General features: G+C 40.0%; 2 protein-coding genes and 1 pseudogene across 3 annotated transcripts in view; 2 read left to right on the top strand and 1 right to left on the bottom strand.

Moving 5' to 3' along the window:
- Window positions 1-27,827, bottom strand: part of LOC145989730 (cell adhesion molecule Dscam1-like) — a 505,150-nt gene that overhangs the window by 385,785 nt on the left and 91,538 nt on the right. The window lies entirely within an intron of this gene.
- Window positions 1-27,827, top strand: part of LOC145989733 (cytochrome P450 4C1-like) — a 147,264-nt gene that overhangs the window by 31,284 nt on the left and 88,153 nt on the right. The window lies entirely within an intron of this gene.
- On the top strand, window positions 99-26,557 carry LOC145990067 (cytochrome P450 4C1-like; annotated as a pseudogene). The gene is made up of 9 exons (XR_014441928.1): window positions 99-267; window positions 4,520-4,626; window positions 7,882-7,972; window positions 8,775-8,960; window positions 10,646-10,715; window positions 12,257-12,350; window positions 13,436-13,517; window positions 17,243-17,352; window positions 26,447-26,557. The product of XR_014441928.1 is annotated as a cytochrome P450 4C1-like (transcript).

Here is a 27,827-nt window from a genome sequence, read left to right as displayed (position 1 = left end):
ACAACGAATTCACGATTGAATGATAACCTTGCGACGCGGTACACCAATACAGAAGTGAGTGTAGGTGTAGTGAGACTTAGTTCGGCAACAGAGTCGTGATGAGTTCGTTGATTTTTTACGCCTTGCTTCTTCTTCCCGTGCTTCTGCTGCTTGTCGCCAGGTGGCAGAAGAGAGCCAGGGTCATCTACTACATCGACAAGTTGCCTGGTCCTAAGGCTTACCCCATTGTTGGAAATTTGCTGCCATTTTTCAAGGCATCGCGTGAGGGTGAGATATATTTACTGTTAATACAACACACACACACACACACACACATATTATATATATATACAGGGTGACTTGAATTTTGATGTATTCCCTGAAAGGGGTTTAGAGACAATTTGCAATAAATTTGACCATATGATACCCCGTCCGAAAATTAGTAGTTTTCGAGATAATCGAATTTCTATTTTTTTTTTAAAAAATGACAATTTTCCACATAAAAAGATGAATTGAGAAAAAACTGCACATTGTACGGCACATAAAGGTAAAAAAAAAAAAGGTAAAGTGCTCCCCTGTGCTTAGCACCACGCCATGAAGGCGTATAGGGGGTGGGGGGGTAACGCCCCACACTTTCTTGATCCGGTCGTGAGTGGGGGTGATGTGATCAGCATCACGCCCCTGACCGCCTTTACCCCCCAGGGTTTCCCCCAGGTACCCAATGTTATTCGACGCTGGGTGGGCGCCGGGGCCGCTTCCATCGTTAGAAAAGTTCCCGGATTTGAACCGGCCGGGGATCGAACCCGGGACCTTGAGCATGGTAGTCAGACGCGTTACCGACTGAGCCACCGCGGCCACATAATTTAGCATTTTCTGATAACTAACAAATAAGTGGTTGGTTGGAAAACTTTTGTCCCAAATAACAATCACATTTAAGTAACGGGTGGGTCTAAACTTACAAGTGATGATAAAAAAATGCACTCTTAGTTTACTTGGCAACATATTAATAACAAAAATGGTATGACACGAAGAGTACAAATTACTTAAATTACTTCCTTGTGTCATCAGCTATCCAACAAGATACAAATGTTGCTAACATTCACATTTGTGTACAAGAAATAATACTTCATTCATCTTCATGTGAATGGAATCAATGAACAATACAATTAAAGAACATTATACATTTTGCATAATTGTTCTCTTAACTCTTGATGTGATGGTGTCCTTGATGTGTTGACCAGCTATTAAGATCCTTTCCCTGAGCTCTTCTTGCGAGTTTACCGGTGTCTTGTAAACTAAGTCTTTCATGTGGCTCCAAATGTAAAAGTCTCAAGGCGCCAAATCAATCGGGGGATCGAGTTGGGCAGCCATCATGCTGGTAAATCATGTCACGTCTCGTAGCTAGAGGCACATACTCCAACAACATTGCCATCCCGTTCCTCAAAAAATGTTCATAAGTGATGCCATTTAAGATTTGGGGCAGGAAAAATGGCTCGATCAAATGATTGTTGATGACGTCCATCCATACTTCTGCCTGGGCGTGCGACAGTGGCTGGATGAAAATTACCCAAAGAAATGTATTGGCCGAGGTCACCCGATTCCCTGGCCGGCTCGATCTCCCGATTTGCGCTTTGCGATTTCTACATTTTGAGCCACATGAAAGACTTAGTTTACAAGACACCGGTAAACTCGCAAGAAGAGCTCAGGGAGAGGATCTTAACAGCTGGTCAACACATCAAGGACACCACCACATCAAGAGTTAAGAGACCAAATGTCCGTAAAACCTGCGTGCCTGCATTTGTAACGGGGGTGCCCACTTTGAGCAAGACGTGTAATGTTCTTTAATTGTATTGTTCATTGATTCCATTCACATCAAGATGAATGAAGTATTATTTCTTGTACACAAATGTGAATGTTAGCAACATTTGTACCTTGTTGGATAGCTGATGACACAAGGAAGTAATTTAAGTAATTTGTACGCTTCGTGTCATACCATTTTTGATATTAATACGTTGCCAAGTAAAGTAAGAGTGCATTTTTTTATCATGACTTGTAAGTTTAGATCAACCCTTTACTTTCAACGAGCCACTTATTTGTTATCTTTCAGAAAACGCTGAAATAAGTGACATGCAATGATCTGTTTTTTCTCAATTGGTATTTTTATGTGGAAAATTGTCATCTAAAAAAATAATACAAATTCGATTATCTCGAAAACTACTAATTTTCGGACGGGGTATCATATGGTCAAATTTATTGCAAATTGCCTCTACTTTAACTCCTTTCGGGGAATACATCTAATTACAGGTCACCCTGTGTGTGTGTGTATATATATATATATATATATATAGACACACACACACACACACACAAACACATACATGGTGTTTCATAAGTAATAGCGCAAACTGACATAGGTGAAAGTACACAATAATAGAAGCAAAAAAGTCTCAGTAAACATTGGTCCGCAAACGAGCCGTTTTCGAGATAATCGCAAATGTGTGATTACAAGCCGCCACTTACTTCATTGTCTGTAAACGTCGTCCTTTTTGGTAAAATGCTAATGTCTGCGAATGTGTGGTTAGAAGCTGTCACTGATTGCATTTGATACACACCGAGTACTTTACTCCATGCGCGTTCCGAGGTTTACTCTTCGTTTACAAAACAGAACATTTACGAGAGGTAGCGTGGGAAGAATATAGCACCACTCTTAAAAATTTCATGTTTAGCGTGATTTCATAAAAATCACGATTTTTATTCGCCCTGTATGCGACCATGGCTCCACCCTAGCTCTCGTCCGATTCATAGGCTCGGAACAAAAGAAATTGTTTTCTATATCGTCCAGTTGCCGGAAGATCACATAACTCATAGCGGAGCAGAGATGATGGAAGGGAACAAAGGCAACAAAATGAGATAGGGTACCCTGGTTCGGAAATACCTCAGTCAAAAGTTACAAGCCAAAACCTTCGAAGGGCAGCACGTCGCGGACGGAACCGTTAAAGATGTCTGGGGACGTGGAAAACAAACACACAAGAATCACTGTAGTGGCTTTAATGAGTAGTAACTGCAGCCATCATTACAGCAGTTGTTCAAAGTGACGCCCCCTGCCTCGATACAGGCATGACAGCGTCGCAATAAGTTCTGTCGCATCCGCTCTTATATCCCAGGAGTCGTTCGGACCAGATTACAGGCTGCATGGATTCTTGCCAAGAGTTCCTCTACGTTACTCACAGGTGTCTCGTAGACAATACTTTTGACATGACCCCATAAAAACAATCAAGTGGCATCAGATGAGATGAACGGCCAGGCCAAACAACAGGTCCGCCTCTCCTTATCCACCGCTGTGTCTGCGTCAGAAAATTCACGAGCACCAGCTACGAAGTGGGCTGGGGTTCCATCAAGTTGAAACCACATGCGTTGACGAACCAGAAGTGGGACATGTTCCAATAATTCGGGGAGGATGTCTCGCAGAAACACAGTGTACACTGGTACAGTTAATCGTGGCGGTAAAAGATACGGATCTATGAAATGTTTCCCGACAATGGCCGCTCACATGTTTACAGCAAATCTGTGTTCATGACCCTTCACAACTGTGGCACAGGGATTTTCATCGGCCCATGCATGGATATTGCGACTAATCAGCATCCCGTCTCTCATGAAACAGGCCTCATCAGTGAAAAGCACACAGGCATGGAACTGGGGGTCGACCACACAGCGCTGCAGCAACCATTCACTAAACACGATGTGGGGTGCGAAACATGCTGCACCCAAGGCATGGACAGGCTGTGGATGGTAAAAGTGCAGCTGCTGCTCCCTAACAACTTTCTAAACAGTTCTATGGGCCACACCAATTTCACGTGCCACAGTCCCTGTACTATTGGATGGTTGTCCTTCCACCTGATCCAGCACTGCTTCTGCAAGGTCGGGTGTCCTTGCAGTTCCTCCTTACTTGTGGAATTGAGGTCGCACTTGCCCCGTTTCCCGTAATCGTTGGAAAAGTCTGGGAAACATGGTGTGCGCTGAATGTCTGCGCCGTGGATACGTGGTCCGATACAATTTCCTGCTTCCTTACAGTTCCCAATTGCTCGTCCATACACGAACACCATATCAGCCTGTTCCTCAAGCGTACACTGCATTGCACTAATTGCAACAGCGACACTCGTACAGTAGTGTACTTCTAGACTACACAAGTCGAGTTTGACTTTACGTCTTCTTCAGGGCATGCGCGGTGGATTCTCTCCCCTTCGTACATCCTGTGTCGTCTGGAGCGGCCGGACAATGGACTCCGGCCCGTCGGCTGTTGTTAAATGAAATGGCCTCGGCGTATAAAATACAATATAGTTTCGGCAACACTTCGACGAGTACAGTATATTCAAAACCAAACTTGCCTCTATGAAATGACACCTTTATAAGTTGTAGAATCGTCTCTTTACGATTTCACAAACACTATATGTAACATTAAATTGTCTCGTTTAGTTCTATAGATTAGATTACATGAGTACCTTGAAATTTCATATCATCGTGGCCATGTCATATATTGCAGAGTGTTTCAAAATTCTTACGGATATTGCCAAGAAATATGGACCCGTGTATAGACTGTGGATTGGATGGATACCCGAGGTTAACATCATAGATCCTGAATATTTCGAGGTAAGTCGCTGGTTTCAATATCCTGAAAATAATTTTGGTTCACTTGTATTTTGGTTCTTCTAAATGTAGTGAATGAAAGATCGGCTTCACTCTCCACGGCATTACCTGTTGTTAAGAAGTTTGAAGTATTTCTCAAAATGAGCTCTAATGAACATAAGATTGGTACGAGGGCTGGATTTTTAATAGTGGCAACACGTGACTAGAATAACAGTGGCGCAGAAAAATGTTTGTTCCACTTACACCACATGCTAATTGATACCTAGCATACATAGAATGGACACTCCTGCACTGTAGTGGAACCACAGGCAATTGCGCAGAACCGCGACTCCTGTGCATCGTACTCGCGCGTGGAGGGGAGGGGCAGAGTGGAGCAGGCTTCCTTACGGCCCGAGTTGAACTGATGGAGGTGAAGGTGCGCTGAGACTTTTTCGCCGAAGGTTCTTTTCCTTGTGGTCGCTCTATACGCATGGTTGTGCAGTAACGAAAAGGAAGAGGCATTTGCCTCCCTCCTCACTTTTGGTCCCTACCTATGGTAAACCCAAAGTAACTTAATATATAAGGTAGCGCCATCCGAAAATTGCCGATCATGCACGAGCGCGTGACGTCATATGGGAGGATCGGGCCCCTTCGTTTATGCTCGGTGACTCGGTTCGGGTCTTGGCCGAAGCAAACAGCCGCTATCATTTCTATGTGAGTTTCAGAGATGGAAAGTATTTCATTACTTTGAGGGGGAAATATTAATTATCATACTTCGGGATGGTATTGAGGTATTCCTTTAATGATTAGTAACATAATTAAAAGATGCTACTTTTAAAAGAGGGAAAATTGCACATGCAAACGTATTGTAAAAATTCATGTTTCTGAAAATTGATCGATATGTTACAAAGAAGGTTGTCCGTGTTCTCATTAGCATTTCAGATTTCATCATTTCATAAATTATATTGTGATTTTAATAAAAAAACGTTGCATGCTAAAGAAGAATTGCATAGTGAAAGAGTTACAAAGAAATACAAAATTGACAAATTTGGTATATTTTTTTGCTTTTGTCTTTTTCTTAAATATGAAAGGACCCCCCTCCCCGTCGTTCTCTTTCTTTGTTTCCACAAGCCGGCCTCCTTGGCGTAGTGGTTAGCACATCGCACTTCAACGCCAGTGGCCCGGGTTCGAATTCTGGCCTGGTCATGAATGTTTGTGAGTGTTCATTCATCAATTTCATCATTTCATTACTCATCCCTATCTTCGCAAATTAGTCAAAAGTGGCACAAGAAGCGAAGTAAAATAAAGTAAATCAATCAATCAATCAATCAAATCGGTTAGGCTCACTACGTACTTCGCACTAGTTGAACAAATTTTCAAGATATTGATGACTTTTCTTGTAATACTGTCGGTTAGGTTACGTTGAAGATTTCGAACTTATTTATTTAGTTAAAGCAGGTTGAAATAGGTTGTTTGTAATCTTAAATTTATTTGCTTCATTATGCAGACGTGTGTTTCTCCTTTGTAAACCTCGAATATGTTTTCCAACAACGAAACATTGCTTGCAGTTTGTATGTATATTTTTCTCTTTTTTGGCAGCATAGTCTTTAGCCTGTTTAGGGCACGTCTCCTTATTGCATGTCTTTCGTAGCGTACATCTCTGCACATCTTATCAACAAGTCCTGCAAGCGAATCATATTGTGAAGATCAGTGTTTAGGAGAACTACAACATTTCCTCGATTATTTGGTACTAAAGTAATTGGGTGTAATTTTAGCGATGGCACTGCAGTTGGTTTAAGCACGTTCTTTGGTGGAAAATACAGAAGTTCTGCTTTCAGATCTCGCACATAGTCTTCTTCACAATAATTGGCACTGCACACTTGCATTTTTTACATTTCGTCTACAAGCATGAATCCACTGTTTACTTACGCAATTATCGACTGGAAATCTATGATATTTTATGTCAGTTCCTTTAGTTTTCTGGTTATAGTTTTCATAGCTTCCTACTGCACAATTAGACATGATTGCAGTCTACAAGTACAAAAATACAATAAAAATAAATCGAACGCTACAAAATCAACAACCTGCTTGTTCCGATTTTTGCGACGTGTTAGTAGCTAAATGTGCCCCGCACCAAACCCAATTCTTCCCAGATGACGTAATGAATACACGGACGACTGCGCATACGTACTGCACATAGCAAAGATCCACCCCTGTGGTAAACCTTATCTACAAGGAGAAAATAAACTGTCCTTACCCCCTAGTTTTGGCACCTTCCCTTTCCCCCCAAGTTTTGGAACCCAATCGCCCCCACTGTGTTTCCAAATTGGAGCAGTGATGTTGGATAAAAATTCAGAGCGCCAGAGGCTTGCGGGGAGTATGCATTACCATACAGAACAGTGGCAGGGCGGGTAAAAACTTTCAGTGAGGAATAGGTATAGCAATGTGACACATTAGGCTCGGCCAGATCATTTCAGTGCAAGTGAAGAGAACATGCGAGCGCCCTGGCCGGGATTGGGAAGTCATTTTTAAATCAGCTTTATGCTAGATAAGCTAATTGGGACTGGACCTACAGTTTAAAGTGCGATCCGAACCACTGGTCCCGTCTAGTTCGTAGCATGTGTTGACATTCGGTGTAGTGAAGGTGTATCCCGGTGTTAAACTGGTGCAAGGAAATGACCTTCATCCAAGTAGACGAGTAGAGGTGAACAAGTTCAGAAGATTCAACAAATGCCTGTCTGCTGCTTTAAACGTTCATTGGATTAGTTAGCACGCACCATGCATTACACCTCTCCAGAACGGCGCAGACACCAAATGCACTACTTCGACACGAAATCAACGAAGTAGACGAATTGCGTAACCAACTATACCCTGTCCCAAGTATCTCTGCAGGAGACGAACGGAAACAAGTATCTGCGCATGTAGAGCCGCGAGACGGCTCCACCAATGTACACATGAGAGGGAACGGGATTGCAGAAGCGAAGCGACTGCACTTACCAGCCTTCGCAGCTGCCTGTACTGCTTCGCTCTGCCCACTCGATTTTTCCCGCTTCTCTGCCGCTATGCGTGGCCTTGCTCCAGAGATACTGGGACAGAGTATAGTGGTTCGATCCTTATGTAAACTGCAAGACTAATCCTTATTAACATTATCTGCAACATAAATGTTAACAAATAACATTATGAAATTAACGAATACATGCGTTACTTTACATTTTTATCTAGATACAAATCACCCGTAACTAAAATGTACTAAATTATTTCTTGCGTGTTTACTTCCAGGTTGTTCTAAGGAGCTCACACCATCTAGACAAGGGTCAAACCTATTCCTTTATGCATCCTTGGCTGGGTACAGGGTTACTAACGAGCACAGGTAAGTTAGTTAGGGCATATTTTATTGTGTATTTTCCCACAGGTGGGTTAGGGCATATTTTATTGTGTATTTTCCATGTTTTTTACGCGTCAAAGGGCATTGTATTTGAAAAGTAAAACGATGGCGCGTGAATTATCGAACTCAGGTGCAGACTTGGGGAAATGAATTCCGACTTTTCGGGATCCAGAACAGTCAAGATATTCCAACATGGGCGACATTTGGATCCGTCAGATAGGCGAAATTTTGGCTTACTTGACGCCTTGCAATGGGACTCTCCCGAAGTCAGATCACAACTCTTAACCGCCAACAAAAAACTGTATTACAGCACATTTCTCACTAACTACCCATTCTTATCGGTAACAGTATAGAACCGACTTTATCTTGCAGCTTTTATAAAATGTCGGAACGTGTGTGTGTGTATAATATATATATATATATATATATATATATATATATATATATATAACTTTAAACGCCCAGTCGACCTCAGTAGTTCAACGAGTAGTCGATAGTCGACTGGGAGCGCCGACGTCGTAGAGATGGCACCTGATTGACTCGCCACCTACACCGTAACCCTTCCACATAAAATACATATAACCATACCCTAACTATTCTCTGCACTTCAATCCCTGAAGACGAGAGTGACGTTAGCTCGGAAACTTATCCGAAAATCACCTGGATGATATTCCGAGGAAACTTCTTCACCCACTTCATAACTCAGACTGCTCGTGCAGTGACTCGGTAAGGAAACTAACTCTGAAAAATTTAATCCTCACCCTTGAATTTTCCACTCTCTCACCAGGGACCAAGTGGCGCTCCCGCAGGAAGATGATCACTCCCGCTTTCCACTTCAACATCCTGGATAACTTCGTGCAGGTGTTCAACCAGAACTCAGAGCTTCTCGTGCAGCGACTGAAGGAGGAGGTCAATTCTGAGCAATTCAACGTCCACCCGTACCTCACCATGTGCACCTTGGATATTATCTGCGGTAAGTTTAATGCGACTAAATAATTACCCAGTCTGATAGTGTACAACTAATAGAATAGTTAGTTGAAAATCGCAAGGATAGCTGGGAAAGAATATTCCTGCCTTAATGTGATATTCGCGCTGGCAGATCATTCTTGAAGGCCATGTAAAGAATCAACAATTGAATTCTTCATTCTTCTTCTTCTTCTCTTGCACTACAGCCCTTGGTGGACTCTGGTATCCGAAACAATCTTCCTCCACCTCGTTCTGTCTTGCGCTACCCTCTTCCAATTACGTACATCATCCTATTCAAATCATCCTCAATCGCATCGATCCATCTTCCCTTTGGTCTTCCCGAGTTTCTGGTTTAATACCAGGCGTGGTAACATGTCCTCTTCCATTCTCATCAGATGTCCAGCTCATCTTAAACGTTGTGATTTGATGTATCTCACCACGTGTTCATGTTGGATCAACTCTTCTAGCTCCATGTTATTTCTAATTCTACAGGATCCATCTTCATTCTTAATGGGGCCAAATATCTTTCGTAAGATCTCTCTTTCAAAGCACATTATCTTGCTTTCTGCTTTGGATGCAAGTTCCAGGATTCTGCACCATAAGCTATAACCGGTCCGATGAGTGTCCTATAGTGTCATAATTTTGTATTCCTGGAGGAGCTTTTGGACTTTAATAATTCTTCATTGCCCCTAGTAAATAATGGATTGCAGGTGAGAAAAATATCGTTTTTAAGGGTTACACTTATAATAAACATGGCAAAAATGTGAAAAAAGAACGACAAGAAAATTAGTACTAAGGATGAGTTGAATTCTGCTTCAACCTCATTTTCATCAAAATATTGCGGCCTCTTTGTAATCAAGGGTTCGATACCCGGTGGAGGCACATAGTGGTTCGGATCCCATTTTAAACTGCAGGTCCAGTCCCGATTAGCCTAAATGTGCATGAAGTGGACTTAAAACACCAAATCAACCAACAACGAATCGTCAAAATATTGCATTCGCATTGACAGAATAAAGCCACAAATTATACCAAGATGAAAGTAGGAGTTTAATGAAGTAAAATATGCTGCAATAAAGAGTAATGAGAATCCAAACGAGAGGAAAAAGGCAACTAAGTAGAGTATTCAAGGATTAGGTTATTAGGCATCAGGCCCCTGACTTATCTTAGACAAAAAGAAAATATTATGGCTATTAATGGCTACTTTGTGAATCAATGATGTTTATTATATCTACCCTAATGCGCAACTGCTTTGATGTAGTATTATGAGTAGAAGTCCTACCTTACTTACCACCTGACCCTAAAATACGTAATAAATCCATTACATCAAGAAAAATGTACCCTTTTGTCTCCCCTCTTCTACCAAATTCAAACACATGTCTTGAGTCAATTATTACATTAATGCATTAACAATAAGCATGAGAATACCTTTTAATGTAGGTAGTTCCAGAGGGTTGTTCAAAGTGATGTCGACAATTGTAAACGTTTATTGTAACACCAATAACTCTGCAAACTTAAAGACGACATTCAAATTAAGTCCATTCATTCCCCAGCATCTAAATATCGATTTTAGTGATGGCTTAAGTAATACGAGGTCATGTAGAACAATTTGCGGCAAATTGAAACAAATAGCAAAACAGAGAAATACCTTTACATGTTTTGCAAAATTCCTTAAGTTATCTCTATATGTTTCAGAAACGGCGATGGGAATCAATGTACATGAACAATCGTCGTCCTGGTTTGAATATGTGAATGCACAATCTAAGTAAGTACATTTGTAAATTAACTCACTAATCTTTCACTTAGCTTGAATATAAATGTATGAAATAATGCAATAGTGTTATCAGCCTTAAAAATAGGCAGACCTGAAAGAAATATGAGGATTTACTAAGCTTCTGAGACCGCCTGGCTAGAAAGGATGAACTCATAGAAGTACAGCAGAGGAGAAGTGTAGCCAGTTAGAACCAGCAGGCAAGGAACAAATCTAGGCCACGTGGAGCCATTGGATCAAGTCCAGGACACATAACGAGATTGGCTAGTAGATCCCAGTTTTGGAACACTGAATCCCAGAAGATAGACCTGGATATCTTTAGGGTAGAAGATAAGAATAGCTCCCGAAAGCTTGTAAACTGTTCCAGAATTGACCTGGTCAATAGTCCGAGAGAATTTGTACATCATAGCTTGCCTAAGTTTCATAATTGGAGTTTTGAGTTTACTTCATGCGCAGATAAGACTAATCGTGACTGGATGTACAGTTTGAAGTAAAATCAGAACCAATGTGTATTGAAGCTGAGCGCCCTTGATTATCTAATCTATTCCTTCCCTATCACCCAGTTGTATCACCTTATTTTAGTCCATATGGGTTTTATGGACCACCTGTTCCAGTGTATATGAATTCTAATTCTGGATATCCACCTTATGCCTTATCAAGAAATCAGCCTATCTAGGGGAATAGATATTGGCGTTTGCCGAAATCTCTGCATGGAGTGTTCGATGGATATCAGCCATCAGCGGACTTTTCGCTTCCAAATGGTGGTGTTCATAATTTGAGTACAGGCTCAAACAATTCAGTCAAGTCTTACGAAAGTGAAGTAAGATGTTTCAAAGATGTTCCTGGAAAATTAGTCAAACCTCCATGGCGGAATCATGAAGTGGAAACTTCACAGTTTCATCAAATTATATCCATTTTAGTAGATTGTTGCTTAGAAAACTTTGCAGCTCTAGACTAAATTGTCCACAAGGACAAAGGGTGAATTCTGTCACACACTAAACCCAAACCCTGTTTGATTTCCCAAACGAACGCCTGACTCAACATACGCTCCCGTCCATTTGCTTTGTACATAGTTTCCTTTTACAAATCTCACGGTTAATCGCAACGACGAGAAGGAAATGGATGAAACACTTAACACAGAGAAATGTCTCTGCGTAACCTATACTCTGTCCCAGCTATCTCTGGCAGAGAAGGGGAAATCCAGTGGGTAGACCGAAGCAGTACACGCTGCTGCGAAAGCTTGTAACTGCAGTCTCTCCCCCTTCCTCAACGGAATCCCGTACCCACTCACGTGTTCATTGGCGGAGCCGTGTCGCGTCACTACTTGCGCAAACACCTGTTTTGGTTCGCTCGCTCCAGAGATAATAGGGACAGAGTATAACAGCTGTGGTTTGTGGTTATTCACAAATCATTCCATCATGACTGTTGTTTTTGTTCCAACGTGCACATCATGAATAAATAATTTAATTAAACTTATTTTCTATCAATAAACTTGAACGAAGTTACATCATTTTGCAGATGTACCGCATTGTTAGGCCATGGCTCTATTCCAACTGGGTATTCAACCTAAGCCCAGCAGGAAAGGAATATGCGAAATACCTGAAAATTCTTCACGATTTTACAAATAGAGTGAGTATTTCCAGTTTAAATACTAGTATCTTACGCAACGTAACGGTGCAGGCACCAAATACAGTACCTGATACCAAAACAATTAAGTAGACTACTCGGTGTTTCACTATGTGACCAATTAGACATGTAAGTGAAAGGATAGCCAAAACGTGCAGCGAAATAGATGAGCTATTAATAGGTAGGTATGATGTCAAGTCATACATCCAGGGACCCTAATAATAGGGTAAGAGGTAATGCAGGCCAAGATGCAATAGATTGGGCTAGCACAATTAGATTAACACTGCCAACAACGTGAATTTCTTAGCCAGATATGGTGCATTCCAGCGTAACATTTTACTCATAAAATGTAAGATTCTAGACATGAGATGGGATTAAAATATTCATAATGAACGGATTTCATAGAATTATTAAGTCTTTTGTGGTGTCTGTTAAGAAACGAAAAACTTGAGTTTGATGACATAGCCTGAATACATGAAAAGCATTAACGAAAATGTGTTACGTGTGTGACGCTTGAAAAATTTAGCAAAGTTTGACCTCATTTGTCTGCGAAATATGCTTGTAATTTTTGTTGGTGAAATATGTAAATTATATGCATTCACAAACATTTAAACCTTAATGCAATTAAAACATTAATAATTTTCAGATTGATTAAGTTTGTTATTTACATGAAGTTGTTCCACTTTTCGTGGAATTCGCCATATAGACTTGACAATGTATTACATATTTCTGAACTGATGGCATTAGGGTAACAGATTGAATAGATGCAAAGATGGATTTAAATAAATATTCTAATTGACACTATTGACAAATGGAAATGTTTTCACAATACAACGTGTTATGCAGAAAATGATCAATTCTCTTTCGAGAGTAACATCAAGCATGAATTGTTAATGAATTCATGTTTGTTGCAGACATGTACAACAATTTGAGCTACTGCGTAAAATATGATTGCTATAGAAACTCTTACGAAAACTTAGACTGGATAGAAAGAGGTATGGAAAGTTCTAGTATATTTGAACGTATGTATGAAATAGAACATCAGTGATATAACTCTTGTTCCTTTCTTTCTCCCGAATACGAAACAGGTGATACAAGAAAAGAGGAAGGGACGTGAAAAGACAAAGCAATTGGCAAAGCAGAATAGCAGCATTGATGAACCTGTAATCGGTAAGTTTTAAACTAAGATTAAGTTTGAATATGCATCTTGCATTCCCTCCCCAAAACATTTGTTCACATTGTCAGTTCGAAATGCATACGCAAGGATGATGTCTGACGTTCAAAGATTTTTAAAAGTTCTATAAATTCGAGGTTAGATCATTTCTACATGAATGCTTTACAATAGTGTATCACTAAATGAAAAAGTTTTATCTATAAGTCGTTTGATTTTGTCGAATCACAAATAAATTGTTTGCAAAATGTCCACTGAGAATGTATATATTCTATGTCCAATTTTTCAGAAGAGCCCTTTAAAGTTTGACATGATATATTTCTTGGGACTTTGTCACAATTGCGCTGAAAGTTTGTAGCATTGCAAAGGCTGATATGTTGAAGCTTCTCTAAAAAGAAGTTGTTTGGTTAGGTATTTAAGTATGTGATTAATTATTGAAATTTCAGATAGAACAATAGTAAGCAACACTAGCTTTGATTTGAGAGTGTCAATGTTCTACCTACCAGATAGAACACTGCATTCTGGAAACGAGATGGAGATTAAACAATATGATTATAAATTTGTCATTCGCTAGCAAAGTAAAATAAATAATTCATAATTTGGGATACCCATCAACTACTTTGATTCATCTATTATTTAACATTTTTGTCTGCTAACAGCCAAAGTAAGAACCGAAGACCACTACTATTGCTAAGCAGCTTTCACAAGTGATTGAGGTTCGAATGAAAGTGGTTTATCTCATACTCGGATGGTGCTGGTGATTGGTTGAGGAATTTGTCGTAATGTTTCATTGGCTGTTGGAGTTTGCATTCTCGTAGCTGCTTCCAAATTCTGAACATGGGCCAAAAAGAGACTCAATATATCAATATTGATTACATGTAGGCTTCAGATGATAGCAGAAATGAAACAATTGTATCTTCAATAGACCACAGCCAAAATTTCTCGATTTGTTTACAATTTGTAAGATTATTATTATAACTAATAATTGTCATGTTGATGGTTTCAAAGTAGTAGGAACAGTTTGCACCCAGACAGTAATAAATTAGAAAATTTCAAATAACTAATGCGAAGGCATGATACTATAAATGTTGTTAAACATGTGATATATGTAGGTGTAGCATATCTAGTTTATGTTTGTGTTCAAAATGTGTGCATTTGTTACACATATAAGCAGTGTGACTTATTATGTTGCAATTCCTTATTAAGTATAATGTAGAACTATTAACAGTAAATCATAAAGTTTGATTTTTTCACATATTAATTGCATAAAAAGAGCACGATAAAGATTATACAGGGTGACTGGTAATTAGATGTATTCCCTGAAAGGGGTTAAAGTAGAGACAATTTGCAATAAATTTGACCATATGATACCCAGTCCGAAAATTAGTAGTTTTCGAGATAATCGAATTTCTATTGTTTTTTCTAAAAATGACAATTTTCCACAATAAAAAGATGAATTGAGAAAAAACTGATAATTGTAGGGAACTTATTTAAGCGTTTTCTGATAGCTAACAAACAAGTGGTTTGTTTTAAAAAAAAGTTTTTTTCCAAATAACAATCACATGTAAGTACCGGGTGGGTCTAAACTTACAAGTGATGATAAAAAAATGCACTCTTAGTTTACTTGGCAACGTATTAATAACAAAAATGGTATGACACGAACCGTACAAATTACATTAATTACTTCCTTGAGTCATCAGCTATCCAACAAGGTACAAATGTTGCTAACATTTACATTTGTGTACAAGGAATAATACTTCATTCATCTTCATGTGAATGGAATCAATGAACAATACAATTAAAGAACATTACACGTCTTGCTCAAAGTGGGCACCTCCGTTACGAATGCAGGCACGTAAGTTTTTACGGGTCATTTGGTCTCTTAACTCGTGATGTGATGGTGGCCTTGACGTGTTGACCAGCTGTTAAGATCCTCTCTCTGAGCTCTTCTTGCGAGTTTACCTGTGTCTTGTCATGTGGCTCCAAATGTAAAAGTCGCAAGGCGTCAAATTGATCGGGGGATCGAGCTGGGCAGTCATCATGCTGATAAATCATGTCACGTCTTGTAGCTAGAGGCACATCCTCCAACAACATTGCCATGTTCATAAGTGATGCCATTTAAGATTTGGGGCAGGAAAAATGGCTCGATGAAATGATTGTTGATGACGCCCATCCATACTTCTGCCTGGGCGTGCGACAGTGGCTGGATGAAAATTACCCAAAGAAATGGATTGGCCGAGGCGGACCGATTCCCTGGCCGGCTCGATCCCCCGATTTGACGCCTTGCGACTTTTACATTTGGAGCCACATGACAAGGTACCAATAAACTCGCAAGAAGAGCTCAAGGAGAGGATCTTAACAGCTGGTCAACACGTCAAGGACACCATCACATCACGAGTTAAAGAGACCAAATGACCCGTAAAAACTTACGTGCCTGCATTCGTAACGGAGGTGCCCACTTTGAGCAAGACGTGTAATTTTCTTTAATTGTATTTTTCATTGATTCCATACACATGAAGATGAATGAAGTATTATTTCTTGTACACAAATGTAAATGTTAGCAACATTTGTATCTTGTTGGATAGCTGATGACTCAAGGAAGTAATTAATGTAATTTGTACGGTTCGTGTCATACCATTTTTGTTATTAATACGTTGCCAAGTAAACTAAGAGTGCAATTTTTTTTCATCACTTGTAAGTTTAGACCCACCCGGTACTTACATGTGATTGTTATTTGGAAAAAAACTTTTTTTTAAACGAACCACTTGTTTGTTAGCTATCAGAAAACGCTTAAATAAGTTCCCTACAATTATCAGTTTTTTCTCAATTCATCTTTTTATGTGGAAAATTGTCATTTTTAGAAAAAACAATAGAAACTCGATTATCTCGAAAACTACTAATTTTCGGACGGGGTATCATATGGTCAAATTTATTGCAAATTGTCTCTACTTTAACCCCTTTCAGGGAATACATCTAATTACCAGTCACCCTGTATATAGTAATTTCTAATTGAATCTAAAGTATGTTTCAAGGATTGAGCTATGGAGTAATTTTCTATGGATACAGACACGTAAGAAGCGTGGAATCAGCAGGAATGTTCCTTGCACTTTCAAGTGCAGGTTTGGAGCGCTTAAGAGTGATATAGGTGGCCACTCAGGAAGCTGGAAACAAGTTCAGTTTGTAGATGCAAATGAAAGTGGTAGTGAACTGTTTCTTGTGGAATACACAGAAATGTCAGAAATGTAGAAAGGGAGTAGGACTGTAGGAGTGCAAGATGTTAATATCGATAACAACGATTTGGAGAATACCACCTTTTTCTACTGTTAAAAATGGAAAAGTAACTATTTTCCTAGTTATATGAGGATGGAGATGAGAACTTCTATTTACATAGAAGAATCCTTGACGAGAAATTGGGAACGTGGGCTCCAGCAACCAATCCTTCCTGAAGAATGAATTGTTATTTTTTTAATGAGACTGCCTGGAAGCATCGAACATTAATTCTCAAAACATTTCTCCCTTTTTGTACGCACTTGCTGCGAAAGTTCATAAATTTAGACGTTTCCTTTGTCTGCAGCCACACTGGAAACAACCTACAGCTTGTTACCATTTGTCGGCGGTGGATGACAAGCGTTTGAAGAAAGCTTTTTACGTGTCTGTACCCTTACCTCATATTTGACCTCTGGAAGTTCCGCATGTGTAAGAATTCGCTTGACGAATATTTCAGGAATGAAGAGGAGGAAAGCCTTTCTTGACCTACTCCTGGAAGCATCTGAGGATGGCATCACATTAACTGACCAGGATCTGAGAGAATAAGTTGACACCTTTATGTTTGGGGTAATGATAAAATGATTAAATATTTGAAGACTTATCATGAAGACATGATTTAGATTTATGAACCATAAGAGCTTCCATGAGGTATTTTGCCATATTCTCAACATCTTGACAAATCTAATGAACATGTTTATTGATTTAATATCTGAGGCACGTTTAATGGTTTAGCACGTCTATAAGCATTCCAGGAGCTCCCTAATAATGTCTCTTGGTAATCTGTGAATCTCATGTTTCTTGTTAAAAAGGACAAATTTGATTTGAGGGAAACGAATAATATCACTGACTTTATTGTATTCTATATTTTTTTGCCTATAATTCATTCCATGTAAAAGAGGATAAACAAGGTTAATTTTATTTTTATTACAATATCACTTATTGTGTATGAAATTAATGGAACGATTGCAGAATTTGGAATTATTAATACAAACATTAGTTTCATGGCTTTTAAATGACATCTTGTTTCAAACATATTAGTTTTATAGTAGAAATGGGATATTATGTACGGTGTCTCCATTTAGTTTAGTTTCATTACCATAAGAAAACTATAAATTAATTCTAACTTTGTTCTAATTGTCTTATTGTTTCATAAGCTCTGAAGTATCCTACTTCATTTCTCAAACAAACCTTGGTTTGAAGAATCTACGTATGATAATTTTCATAGCCCTTGCATTGTTCCATAATCCTACGAAGTAAATAATGTGCATGGTGTCACACCCGTCACAAATTTTGTTACATCCGTCACAGACAAAAAGGTTTATATAGAAAGTATGTAGTCATATTTATTGAAAGTAAAAGCATCTAAATGTCGAGTAAAGTTTGCTTTGTGAAAATAAAATAAAATTCTTTCAGTAAACCCATATATTGCACAGAGTTTTCTGAAAGACTAAGGGAGGTTCCAAAGTCATGTCTCAGAAGTGTCACACCCGTCACAATTAGAAAAAAGTGTATTTTCTGCAGCTGAAAATTGAGATGAGGGAGAAATATTCTCAAATTAAATAACTTTCATCAAAAGAAAATGAAATTACATGAATTGATAGAGTTGCACATTTGAAGGTGCTACGAAAATAATTAAAGAATGAATCTAAATTTGTCCGAATGTCACAAACGCCAGAATGGTATTGCCCCTTTATAGCCTTCAGTATTAATTGTAGATACCAAAGCAATGTAGTGTCTTACAGGCTCAGATGAATTAAGAGTAATTTTTGAATTATTAAACAATCGCTGAAATAACTACAAAAGGCTGAAAGATAGCATATTACGGCTTATAATAGTTTCCACCATTGGTGAAGAATAATATACAGGGTGTCTCAAAAGTAATAGCGGAAACTGACACAGGTGAAAGTACACGATAATAGAAGCAAAAAAGTCTCAGTAAACATGGGTCTGCAAACGAGCCGTTTTCGAGATAATCTCGAATGTGTGATTACAAGCCGCCAATGACTTCATTGTTTGTAAACGTCGTCCTAGTTGGTAAAATGCTAATAATGTGTGCGAATGTGTGGATACAAGCCGTACTACCTCTCGGAAATATTCTGTTTTATTACAACGCCACCTCTCGGAAATGTTCTGTTTTGTAATCGAAGAGCAAACTTCGGAACGCGCAAGGAGTAAAGCACTGGGTACTTACAAAATGCAATCAATGACGGCTTTTAGCCATACATTCGCACATGTTCTTAGCATTTTACCAACTAGGACGACGTTTACAAACAATGAAGTCAGTGTCGGCTTGTAATCACAAATTCGGGATTATCTCCAGAACGGCTCATTTGCAGACCCATGTTTACTGAGACTTTTGTGCTTCTATTATCGTGTACTTTCACCTGTGTCAGTTTGCGCTATTACTTATGAGACACCCTGTATATTAGTGTCCAAAAAGTTGAGTATAATTGGAAAACTAGTAGAAACATGTGAAGGGGAGAGTTGCGCGATCACCGCAGGCAAGAGAATTTTGTATTGGAGATAGCGTTTTGATTAAATTTTACTGTACTTTCTGCAGTTCTGACACTGCTTCCCTCTCATCACTTCAAGTCCATGGGTATTATTTGATGATACAACTCATATTTTTCGGTTTGAGCTCTCTTGAATCTCGGTCAATTGTTCTTACGTAAGTTCGTTATCACATAACGCTGCCAATAATACAAAGTAGCTCGAATTCGTTTAAATACAGGCTACTAACTTATCTTTCAGGGTCACGACACAACGGCTATCGGAATGTGCTGGATTCTATTCACCTTGGGATCACATCCCGGTGTTCAGGTACGTTCAGTGACATATCACTTCTAGCTTAACCCACTATAGAACCGTAATCAAAATACAATAACAGACATAACCACGAGTGAAGTGCAACCTGTAACGAACCTGAATGTTTGCTTGATATTTGTTGAGATATTAAGATTTTTAAATGTTTGTTATTTCAAAAACTGTTCAGAATATCACAGACAACTATATTTAGACTGGTAAAGTTGTTGTTGAAACTTGTACATATGTTTTGAATTGCGTCATCGTCTGTAATGGTTGACGTCATTTTTCCACCTAAGCAGAGGAAGTGAACCCGCCTGAATGTTTTCACCTGACAACGGACTGAGTTGAAAAACAAGCGAAGGTGAGGATTCAACAAAAACTTGGTAACGGGGAAATGGAATGACAGAATAGTGTCATTGGTTTGCATTCATTTCGTTTCTTTTTAACGGTACGCTGAAATAATGATTACGTGCAGAAACTTTGGTGTATTTTCGTTTTGCTTTGTGCAACGTTAATACTATATGAAGTTGTGCGTTAGTGAGTAGTAGGGAAATAACTTTGTGACGACTGGTGTCCAACTTAATTAATTGATTAATTTACTTAGTGTTTTAAGTCCACTTTATGGACAATAATGCTAATCGGGACTGGACCTACAGTTTAAAGTGGGATCCGTACCACTATATGTGCCTCCACCGGGTATCGAACCCGGGACGGACCCCTTTGGTGTCCAACTGGAGGGCGTTGAAAACCAAAATGCGAATTGCGTCCTAACCGAGAACTTTTCTAACGTTCGAAGCGGCCCCGGCGCCCACCCAGCGTCGAATAACATGGGTACCTGGGGGATACCCTGGGGGTAAAGGCGGTCAGGGGCGTGGTGCTGATCACATCACCCCCACTTACGACCGGATCAAGAAAGTGTGGGGCGTTACCTCCACACCCCCTATACGCCTTCATGGCGTTGTGCTAAGCACACCCAGGGTTTATTTTGGTAGCAGTGCCCATTCGGGCGATATTGAAATAAATGCACAATTGGTGCGTAACTGTATCTCCTCCCCTTAAGAACAAAGAATGTGGCAACAAGGCAATTTTCGATCTCGTCGAGGCTCGTACCAGCCACAACGGCGCATTCTATGTTGGAAATATAATCACATTTGATTGAAACTGCATATTTCCAACAACGTTCCTGTCTTTCCATTTTTCGCTATCTCTATTAATAACAGAGTTTTCGTATTGCGTGGGCTTTTTGGTCACGCTGTATACAGAAAAAAAAGGAAGAAATTGATGAGATTTTCAACACCTAAAAGTTCGGAGGCTATCTAATAATACCGCGATCTAGAAGAGTAAATCCCTTCTCTTTTCTTGCGTGCTGCAAACAGCGGTCAACGAGCACAGGCGACTTGTGTTCCGAGCGAACGTATCTCAGCGGCAGGCACTGGTAATGCGAAGCCGATGGGGCGATTGGGCTTCGGAACGTTTGATGTTTTGAAGGAGATAGTGTTCAGTGAATAAGTTTAATAAAAAATAATTGCATTGCCGATTTATTTGGGTGTGCACGTGCGAATGTGCAAATACGCAGAAGCCGCTACTGACTGTCGCTCTTATTTTATACGTGAAACTTAACTATTCATTTTTAATAACATACTGCATATACAGAATGCTTCTTCAAGATTACAAACTAAAGGAAAAGTTCTCGCTCATTGTTAATTTTCAGGAGAGTACAGAATTCCAAAGGACACCCAGATAGCAATACATATCTGCGACGCCCATCGCAATCCCGAAGCCTTCCCGAATCCCGATGAATTCAATCCCGATAACTTTCTGTGTGTGTGTGTGTGTGTGTGTGTAGTTCTTGATCATATGTTGACAAAGTCACATACAAAAGTTCCTTAACATCCCCTACTTAAAGTAAAGGAGTTAGGCTGGGTACAATTGGTCATGATAGAAACAGGTTAGGCTTAGGGGGAACCACATTGGTGTGCTCCAAGCGGAGCATATTGGTGACCGCCATATTGAATTTTAACACCTCAAAAATTATACATTTGTTACAATCATGCAGTCATAACTTCTTCCTGATTAAAGATAGGTTGAAGAAACCTTCACCACTGCATTTCTCATAAAATTCTAGCCTGATCTGATTCTAGTCTGACTGCCACAGGGGAAACCCGGGGTAGGCGATCTAAGTTCGGAATTTTTCCGGCTTTGTCCCCGCACAAAGCGGCTCAAGGGCCCACCCAGACTCAAATGAAATGGTACCCAGTGGGAGGTAAAGGCTGCCAGAGCGTGGTACTGATCACATCACCTCCAAGATGTCAGACATCGAAAATGTGTGGGGTCCCATCCCCACATACCCTAAATATGCCATCATGGCACGGTGCTATATGCACAGGGAACTTTACCTGTATATATTGTATTCGTTTCTGTGGCCCTGAGTAACTACGTTTAATTTTTACATACGCGAACCCTCTACTATGTCAATGACTGAGGGCCCCATAAAGCCTTACTTGTCTCCCCCCCCGCACTGCAGGGTTTTGCGGCTTGTAGATCCGGCACTATAAATGACATTTGGTCATCATTAGGGGCCGGGACATTATAACATTTCTTATTTGGAATCGGATCAAATACTGGTGTGAGATCTTTATGTATCTGATGATAATCAGCCAAAATAGACGAACTTGACAAGGCATATTTTGACATGTTTTACCAATTTCACGTTTTTACAACATATTTCTTCAATTTTCTCGTAATTTCGTAACTGTCTTACATATAATCTTTAATATTTTTTCTTCGTACATTTAGCACAACGGATAGATTATACTATTGATTGTAGGATAAGAATATTACGGACAAAGAAATTAAAAGTAGATGCTGTCTTTTCTTACCAACTAGTACGTACTCAAGAATAATACCGTCTTTTCTATCCCACCTATTGATAGCCGTAGTACATTATTGACGAAAAATGCTCTCAGTCATTGTTGCGCGGGCACGAGAATCACCATAAACAAGTTTTAATTGTTCTAATTTTCTTTACCTTTTCTTCACTTCTGAATCTCCATTCTCGTGGAGTAAAGGGCTTCTGACTTCATTTAATACACCACCCCCAACCTAGTTGATCTTCCCTGGAAGATTCTGACTTTTGTGTAATGAGAAATTCGAAAGTGCTGTTGTGCATATTTTTGGCTTTACTGGGAATATTTCTGCATTTTTTTGACATATTTTAAATTTTTTGACATACTTTCCAATTTTTATAACATAATTACATAAATTTTTTTACAGGTTTACAGGACATTAAGTCCCGGGTCCTTGTCATAGAAACAGACTCGTTGGCAAATATAGTTGTGTGTATTAAGCTTTGGTCCACAATCCTGTTGGCCGCCATATTTATTGAATTCAACTGAAACATTTTAAATGAAAAGGGGCTGTCAAAGCAGGCTATAATTTCACGAGAAATGAAGTGGTGAAGGTTTTTTCCAAGATAAAGATAAATAAATTGTTCTAAATTGCAATTGTTTACACCATAAATATATTTTTTAAACTGAATCATTGCAATAAGATTATTTAGGTTAACCATGTACTATAGTTCTCGCCACGAAAACAGCCCAGTCAAGGTCGGAGCTTCCCCTTGCCTCCTCCTCACTCCTGGCCCTCCAGGGTTGCCACACTTCTAAGCTGCTCGATCGACACTTCACGCGTTGATTTCGTCGGTTGAAATTGTTGCTTAGTGGCAACACTGTAGGTGGGTGGCGTGACATTGACTGGACTGTTTTCGTTGCGAGAGCTTTACTTTAAAAAACGGTCGTGGTTTTGTTTTACTGTTGCTGGATGGAAGTGAATATGGAGAAAAAGAGGAGGAGGAGAGAGAGAGAGAGAGAGAGAGAGAGAGAGAGAGAGAGAGAGAGAGAGAGAGAGAGAGAGAGAGAGAGAGAAGTGACTGTCACAAATAGTCATTTCTCCAATCAAATCTTTACTGTGTAGGACAGGACAAAAGAGAAATAGGAAATATGGACCTACGTACTGAGATGGAATTAGGTTAAATTCTAAATTATTTCGTGTTTGTTTCCACTATTCATTATTTTGTGTTATTCGCCTGATAATTGGGAGTGTCAATGCCGTCATTGATGGAGGATAAAATAAAGGAGTGATGTTTAATGACCAAATACAATAACGAAAGCAATCCCAATTATACCCTGTCCCGTCCCAGCTAACTGTGGAGCAAGGTAGCGCAAAGCGTCAGAGAACCGAGGGAAATCTATTGGCCACAGCGAAGCAGTACACACTGATGGGCAGGCTGTTAACTTCAGTCGCTTCCCCCCACTTCACGTAATTCCGTTCCTCTCACGTGTTCATTGGTGGAGCCGTCTCGCGTCACAACCTGCGCAGAGACTTGTTATCGTTAGCCTGCTCCACAGTTAGCTGGGACAGAGTATAGGTGTTGTATCAGTACTAACACTTGTAAGCAATAAACGCTGATAACTTCATATTGTTACAGGGCAGAAGTTTGCATTGTTGGAGGAGAAAACCATCATCTCAACAATCCTCAGACACTACAAGGTCACCGCTCTGGACAAGAAGGAAGACATCTTGTGTGTTTCAGAAATGGTACTCAAACCTTTGCATGGAATCAATCTCAAGATTGAATCACGACAAAAGAGCCATGAAAAAACCGGAAACTAAATAACGGGTGATCATTTTATCGTGCACATCATGATACTATACACTATAATTCCACTATGGACAATAATGCAGATACTCACATTTGATTTGATACATGATATGTAGTTACGCACAAATGGTAATGTCTTACAGCAAGTGTTGGAAATGTCAACCTTCTTCCTGAAGGCAGGTCCGAACCCTTAGCACCATATTTGTTGACACCCTTCGTAGGACATCAGGGCTCATGGAATTCATCTCTTGAGTAATGGCTTGCACCAGGTCTTGTAGAGTACGTGCGTTTGCTCGATATACACGTCCACTATTCGTCGTCTAGAAATCGCACACCAAACCCATATCTTCTGCGAGTGCAGTGGCGATTCATGTAAGATATGTGGTGTGTGTTGACCAATATTTGTTGTTCTGACTATTGATGTAACCGCTAAGGTGAAAATACGCCTCATCACTAAAAAACATATTATCCAGGAAGTCCATCCCATTACTTTCCACCTGGTTGATAAACCACTGGCAGTACCTTATTCTTAACACAGTGTCTGGAGGTTTAAGTGCGTGTACGCAATGTATGCGGTATGCATGCATACCTAATTTCTTTGTTGCCTTTGTGCACTCCCGAACTATATTCCTATCTGCGATGCTAATTTACGCAAACTTTTCCTTGGAGACCGTTCAATTACTGTACGTACCTTTTCCATTTTTCCTTCTGTCAATACTGAAGCACGCCTATTCTTCTTCTTGTCAGCAACACTCCTGGTTTCTCGAAGGCGACTGAATATTCGCATTACTCTTGACTTGTTTTTCACAGGTGCACGTGGAAATCTAACACGAAATTGTTCTCTAACATAGTCATATGACTTTCTTTCGAAGTACACCTCGACAATAAACACCCGCTTTGATATTGAAATGGCATGATCATTCACAAGGGCCACGCCACGCCACGCCACGCCACGCCACGCCACACCACACCACACCGCACGTTCTGTAATCACAGACCATGTGCTCTGTACGCGCGAAAACGAGTATTGCATACTGCACGCTGCCGCCACCTACCGATAGGTTAGCTAACTACATAGCCAACACCTAGACGAGCATCAAGCATCAACTAACTACCTTTTAAAACATACGAAAACGAAAAGAAAACTACATACATAGTTTAGCACCCATACTTACAAAAGTACGGGACGCGCACTTGTTCGAGTCTCCTTTGGGGGAAAGGGGAGTGGGGCATAACAACTTTTCTCCTGGGATTTCGACCAGTGTATGGGACTTGTGGCCACCTATCATTATGAGAAAATTAGGGAGCTAGGAATGAGTAGCGTAACCCGGTCGTGGAAACCTACATCAAATGGAGGTTCGTCGTGCTGACCACACCGTCACCCCGTAACTGGTTGGATGATCGTCCACCTCTGCTGAGGCATGTGGGAGTGAGACCGACAGTCGGTATATAGGCCTTGGACTTCAAGTGCTTTTGCGCCACGAGTAATTATTATTCTGAATAAACAATTTTGATTCTATCTGCAAGATGACAAGCTTTCTGCATGGCGATTATTTTATTCCTGCTTCCTGACGAAGATGATCACGTCTGAACTCACATGAGGAAAACGTTACATTTAACACCACGCGCCACTATTAGTTCAGCATTAAGTAGGCTCATACGCTTACAGAACTGCAAAACTTGACACCCGTTAGCTAGCAGATGATTTCTCAAATTATTAATTATTTAAACCTTAAAATGGTTATCATGTATGTTTATCTACTAATTATACTAAAAATATGTATTATAACATTAATGTATTGTAGATATTTATAATATTCCGCAAATAAACGTTTTTCTCTCTTCCTATTGTTGTTATGTTCTATGCATTGTTGTAAAGTATACCAGCGTTGTACTAAGGTTTTTGTTGTTAACAGCTCATTAATAAACACATTTCAAGTTCGATATCGCATCTCCAAGTGTGTATTATGTGCATACGAGCAATTTTATACATAAGTTAAATGTAAATGTATTTTGTATTTTGATCTTATTTTGTACTGGATGATACTCAACTTGACTTCATCATTCAGTGTACAGAGTACACGTTACACCTCCGGGGTTTCGACGCAATATTAAAAATCAGAAAATAAAGTGTCGACAATCCGGTCTTTTGTATTTGGTGCCATATACGCTCAAGTTTGTGTTTTTGCTTTTTAGTTTGCGCGCGTCGTGCTTGGCAGCGCTGTCGTCGCTTTTGTGAAAATGGCGTCTTCTCAAGAGAAAGCATTGACAAGCCCGCGGAAGTCGATCCGGCAAGCCACCACGTAGATCAGATATCACTTCTTCCTCTGGGGTTATGTTAAGGACTCAGTTTACTCAACGAAGGTGCCAAACGTGAATGCTTTGCTTGACCGAATTGTTGCTGCCATTGATATCATCCATGACGATGTGCTGCAGTGCACGTGGCGCGAAATGGAATACCGACTGGACATTCTTCGTGTCACTAAAGGTGCTCACGTAGAAGTGTGGTATTTTTTTGTAAGAAACTTTTTGAGTTGCTCTTCGCAATAAAATTACCAAGAAATGTGCAGGGGTGTTAGTTTTAATTTCCCATCACTTCAAAATCCCGGAGGTTCATCGCGTACACCCTGTAATTTGGGAAGAAACAGCACGAAGTCGGGCAAACACATTCGCACATGTTAAGGAAAGCACATTAAGCTTTCTTAACGAAATCCTATGACATTTTATGATCAATTTTAAGGTAGCAGGAAAGGTTTTAAGTATCGTGCCTTGTATTATTCTCACAGAACTGTCGGCAAGTGACAGAGTTTGTCTACCTCTCCGGAAAATTAGTTCCACTTGAACAGGTGTAATTACGCTGAAGGCAGGTGTGGAATAACTCTCAAAAGCTCCGAAAGCATTAAAAAATTCGGTGTCGTCCGAATTGCGAACATTCCGAATTGCGAACACTTGCTGCTTGAACGGGAATAACCCGAAGAGCTGTGTCCTAATTGCGAACACATTTTTCTGTCTTAGGGACTGCAACACTTGAGACTGGCCAGTGTCATAGAAAATTCGACATTATTGAACTCGTCGTTGAAGTACGAGGGGATGCTGAAAAGTTCGTAGCCGGATGTAGAAGGAATGCACTTGGAATGATGAGACTTCATAGTTACTCAACATACTCCCCTAGAAGCTCAATGCACTTTCTGGCCCGGTGCTCCAACTTTTGCAAACCACTTATAAAACAATTCTGAAGTTTGCTCCTCGCACCAATGCTCTGTCGGAGTAATCACCTCCTGATCTGAGGCAAAATGGCGTCCCTTCAGGTGCTGTTTGAGCTGAGGAAACTGAAAGTAGTCCGATCGGGGGAATAGGGTAAATGATCAAAACACTGAAAGCACAGGTCTCGCAATTTCTGCTGTGTTGCTGCTGCTCGAAGGGCAGAAGCATTGTCATGGAGAAACAGACATGGTCACCTAATAAACTTGAAACAACAAGAAAGCCTATGCAATGCCTTTTGGTATATGTACATACAAGGATATGTACTTTCAAGACATAATGTGACCTTCTTGTTGGGAACTTGGTCGGACTACGA

The sequence above is a fragment of the Lepisma saccharinum genome, chromosome 7, assembly GCF_977018435.1.
Source record: "Lepisma saccharinum chromosome 7, izLepSacc3.1, whole genome shotgun sequence".
NCBI lineage: Eukaryota > Metazoa > Arthropoda > Insecta > Zygentoma > Lepismatidae > Lepisma > Lepisma saccharinum.
This window is presented reverse-complemented; position numbering and strand designations above follow the sequence as displayed.